The sequence below is a fragment of the Triticum dicoccoides genome, chromosome 5B (genome assembly GCF_002162155.2).
Source record: "Triticum dicoccoides isolate Atlit2015 ecotype Zavitan chromosome 5B, WEW_v2.0, whole genome shotgun sequence".
Taxonomy (NCBI): domain Eukaryota; kingdom Viridiplantae; phylum Streptophyta; class Magnoliopsida; order Poales; family Poaceae; genus Triticum; species Triticum dicoccoides.
This window is the reverse complement of record NC_041389.1, coordinates 15,908,990-15,914,252: the sequence shown is the minus strand read 5'-3', so window position 1 is coordinate 15,914,252 and position 5,263 is coordinate 15,908,990.

Below are 5,263 nucleotides of genomic sequence, written 5' to 3'. Positions count from 1 at the left end.
GCCACCAACCGGTACTAAAGACCACCCTTTAGTACCGGTTGGTGGCTCCAACCGGTACTAAAGGCCTCGCGCTGCCACCCTAAAGTTTAGTCCCACCTCGCTGGGCGAAGGGCAGCCGCACTGGTTTATAAACCCAGCCGCGGCTACCACTTCGAACTCCTCTATATAGCAGGCTTGTGGGCCTAAACTCTGCGCGCTGCCCTGTGAGTCTGCTGGGCCTTTAAGGCCTGTAATTACACACCTGTGGCCTATCAGGCCCACAGGGCAGCGCCCCAATTTTTTTTATAGTTTTTTCTTTTCTGCTTTATTTTCTTCTATTTATTTTGGCGTAGTTTTTTGTATAGTTTTTTCTTTTCTGTTATATTTATTTTCTTCTATTTATTTGTGAGTAGTTTTTCATCTAGTTTGCCAAAATTCAACATTTTCAGAGTTCATTTTGTAGTGATTTTCAGTTTCACGGTCATTTTGTAAACGATTGAAAAATAGCAAATATAATTTTTTTCTTTTCTGCTTTATTTTTTCTTCTATTTATTTCTGAGTAGTTTTTTCTTTTCTGCTATATTTATTTTCTTCTATTTATTTTTGAGTAGTTTTTTTATATAGTTTTTTTCTTTTCAGCTATAGTTTTTCTTTCTTTTCTGCTATTTTTTCTTTTCTACAAAACTTGATGGTCAAAGTCTGGAGTTATAACTTAAAAAAAAGAAATGTCGACGTGCAATTAGTTTTTGCCATAACAGAAGAAGTCTGGAGTTGTAATAAGTTATTAAAAATAAAAAAGAGGTGCAATGCTCGTTAATTTGCTTCAAGCCTTTTGGAATAGTGTAAACTGCACTGCGCATAGCTCCGTGCAGTTTACCGTATTCCTGAAGGCTTGAAGCAAAGCAACGTGAGCATTGATCCTCTTCTTCATCGTCTCTGCACTCAGGGCTTATAAACCGCTCCTAGTCCCTCTCACTTCGCGAGGTGGGACTAAAAAATAGCTTACGTCTGGTTCATCCATGAACCGGTACTAAAGGTGCTCGTGGGGCCCCAGCCTTACCTGACACAACCTCATTAGTACCGGTTCATGGTACGAACCGGCACTAAATGGTGATGGTGGGGCCATAGCCTGACCGGAGGCTGACACAGCCTCTTTAGGTACAAAAAATTACAAACTTTCTGTCAGTGCCCGTAGTTTTCAAATTTGAATAGTTTAAATTTTGAATTATTTGAAATTAGTGTGAATTTGTTTGCATATAAAATTTCTTTGCGTTTCAAATGCCAAAACCCATAACTACCCTAACTACTACAGAGATTCCCCTCTGGGTGCGAAACACAGAAGAAAGTGATGATAGCTAGTGAAGCCGATCACATCCCAGATCTTTGGGTGTGAAACTTTTTCTTCGCGTGTGTCCCTTTGCGCCGTAACCATGGAAAATCTTCATCATTTAACGGGATGCTCGGGTCAATATTCACTGTGAATGGAGCAATTTCATCAAACTTTTCATAATCTTCTGACTTGTCTGTCTTGTCATCCACTCCCATGATGTTTCTCTTCCCCGAAAGAACTATGTGCCGCTTTGGCTCATCGTACGATGCATTCGCTTCCTTATCTTTTCTTTTTCTTGGCTTGGTAGACATGTCCTTCACATAGAAAACCTGTGCCACATCATTGGCTAGGACGAATGGTTCGTCTGCATACGCAAGATTTTTGAGATCCACTGTTGTCATTCCGTACTGTGGGTCTTCCGTTACCCCGCCTCGTGTCATATTGACCCATTTGCACCGAAACAAAGGGACCTTTAAACCACGTCGATAGTCAAGTCCCCATATGTCCTGTATATAACCATAATATGTTTCCTTTCCCGTCTTGGTTTCTGCATCAAAGCGGACACCACTGTTTTGGTTGGTGCTCTTCTTATCTTGGGCGATCGTGTAAAATGTATTACCATTTATCTCGTACCCTTTGAAAGTCATCTTCAAAAGAGGTGTCATGCATGGTACGTGTCTGCAACCAGCTGGCGAAACTCCTGCTTTGTTCACGTGTAATCCAGTCATCAGACCGCTCCGGGTGTTTGGAGCGTAGCAAATTCTTGTGTTCATCCATATACGGAGCCACCAAGGCGGAATTCTGTAGAACTGTGTAGTGTGCTTCAGTGAGAGAATGTCCGTCCATACATATTATTTGTTCCCCTCCTAGCCTGCCTTTTCCATCCAGTCTGCCCTTATGCCGCGATTCAGGAACACCAATCGGCTTAAGGTCAGGAATAAAGTCAATACAAAACTCAATGACCTCCTCATTTTGATGGCCCTTGGAGATGCTTCCTTCTGGCCTAGCACGGTTATGAACATATTTCTTTAAGACTCCCATGAACCTCTCAAAGGGGAACATATTGTGTAGAAATACAGGACCCAAAATGTTAATCTCTTCGCATAGGTGAACTAGGACGTGCGTCATGATGTTGAAGAAGGATGGTGGGAACACCAACTCGAAACTGACAAGACATTGCACCAAATCATTCTGTAACCTTGGTATGATTTTTGGATCGATTACCTTCTGAGAGATTGCATTGAGAAATGCACATAGCTTCACAATGGCTAATCGAACGTTTTCCGGTAGAAGCCCCCTCAATGCAACCGGAAGCAGTTGCGTCATAATCACGTGGCAGTCATGAGACTTTAGGTTCTAGAACTTTTTCTCTGCCATGTTTATTATTCCCTTTATATTCGACGAGAAGCCAGACGGTACCTTAATACTAAGCAGGCATTCAAAGAAGATTCCCTTCTCTTCTTTGGTAAGAGCGTAGCTTGCATGACCCTGATGTATGTCGTCTTCTCCGTGCATACGTTGCTGGTCCTCCCGTGCCTTAGGTGTATCTTTTGTCTTCCCATACACGCCCAAGAAGCCAAGCAGGGTCACGCAAAGATTCTTCGTCACGTGCGTCACGTCGATTGCGGAGAGGACCTCTAGGTCTTTCCAATATGGCAGGTCCCAAAATATAGATTTCTTCTTCCACATGGGTGCGCGTTCGTCAGCGTCCTTTGGAACAGGTTGTCCGCCAGGACCCTTTCCAAATATCACCTTCAAATCCTTGACCATATTATGTACATCAGCACCAGTACGGTGGCGAGGCTTCGTCCGGTGATCCGCCTCACCTTTGAAATGCTTGCCTTTCTTTCTCACGGGATGCCTGCTCGGAAGAAATCAATGATGTCCTAGGTACACATTCTTCTTACAACTATTCAAATATATACTGTCGGTATCATCCAAATAGTGCGTGCATCCCCGGTATCCCTTGTTTGTCTGTCCTGAAAGGTTACTGAGAGCAGGCCAATCATTGATGGTCACGAACAGCAGCGCCTTTAGGTCAAATTCTTCCCCCATGTGCTCATCCCACGCACGTACACCTGTTCCATTCCATAGTTGTAAGAGTTCTTTAACTAATGGCCTTAGGTACACATCAATGTCGTTGCCGGGTTGCTTAGGGCCTTGGATGAGCACTGGCATCATAATGAACTTCCGCTTCATGCACAACCAACGAGGAAGGTTATACAAACATAGAGTCACAGGCCAGGTGCTATGGTTGCTGCTCTGCTCCCCAAAAGGATTAATGCCATCTACGCTTAGACCAAACCATACGCTCCTTGCGTCATCTGCAAACTCCTTCCCGTACTTTCTTTTGATTTTTCTCCACTGCGACCCGTCAGCGGGTACTCTCAACTTTCCGTCTTTCTTACGGTCTTCTCTGTGCCATCGCATCGCCTTGGCATGCTCTTTGTTTTGGAACAAACGTTTCAACCGTGGTATTATAGGAGAATACCACATCACCTTGGCAGGAATCTTCTTCCTGGGGCGCTCGCCCTTGACATCACCATGCTCATCGTGGCTGATCTTATAGCGCAATGCACCACATACCGGGCAAGCGTTCAAATCCTCGTACTCACCGCGGTAGAGGATGCAATCATTAGGGCATGCATGTATCTTGTGCACCTCTAACCCTAGAGGGCAGACAGCCTTCTTTGCTTCGTATGTACTCTCGGGCAATTCGTTGTCCTTTGGAAGCATATCCTTTATCATTACCAGCAACTTTCCAAATTCCTTGTTAGATACACCATTCTCTGCCTTCCATTGCAGCAATTCCAGTGTGGTGCCCAGCTTTTTCTTGTCACCTACGCAATTCGGGTAGAACAATTTTTTGTGATCCTCTAACATGCGCTGCAACTTCTTCTTCTCCAAATAACTTGCGCAGTTTCTCTTTGCATCGGCAATGGCCCGACCTAGATCATCAACGGGCTCATCTGATGCCTCTTCTTCAGCTTCCTCCCGCATTGCCGGCTCAGCTTCTTCCCGCATTACCGGGTCAGCTTCTTCCCTCATTGTTGTATCATCGTATTCAGGGAACCCATGGCCAGGATAGCTGTCGTCGTCCTCTTCTTCTTCATTGTCTTCCATCATAACCCCTCTTTCTCCGTGCTTGGTCCAAACATTATAGTGGGGCATGAAACCGGACTCAAACAGGTGGACGTGATTGGTTCTTGACGTAGAGTAATTGCGACCATTCTTACAGCCAGCACATGGACAAGGCATAAAACCATCCGCCCGCTTGTTTGCCTCAGCCGCAAGCAGAAAAGTATGCATGCCCTCAACGAACTGGGGAGAGCATCGGTCATCATACATCCATTGCCGGCTCATCTTCATTACACAACACCGAATAGACCAAATTAATACAAGTTCATACATAAAGTTCATACAACACTTAAATGCAACAAACAAATAACTCTCTAGCTAAAGCATTTAAATGCAACAACAAATGCGATCAAGATCGCACCTAAGGTAACACTTGATCCAACAGCATAATGATACCAAGCCTCACTATCAATGGCATATTTTCTAATCTTTCTAATCTTCAAGCGCATTTTCTCCATCTTGATCTTGTGATCATCGACGACATCGGCAACATGCAACTCCAATTCCATCTTCACCCCCTCAATTCTTTTCAATTTGTCTTTCAAGTACTCTTTTCTCTTTCAACTAAATTTAACCTCTCGACAGTAGGGTCGGTTGGAATTTCCGGTTCACATACCACCTAGATAAAAATATCTATGTCAACTTGATGGGTATAATTTGTCATAAACACGAAATGCAACAAATAGTTTTAAAAGAGAATATACCACATCCGAATCATAACAAGGACGAGGGCCGACAGGGACGGATATCAAAACCATGGCACTATGTATAACAAACAACATACGGGTAAGATAATTATTATACGAGTAACTATAT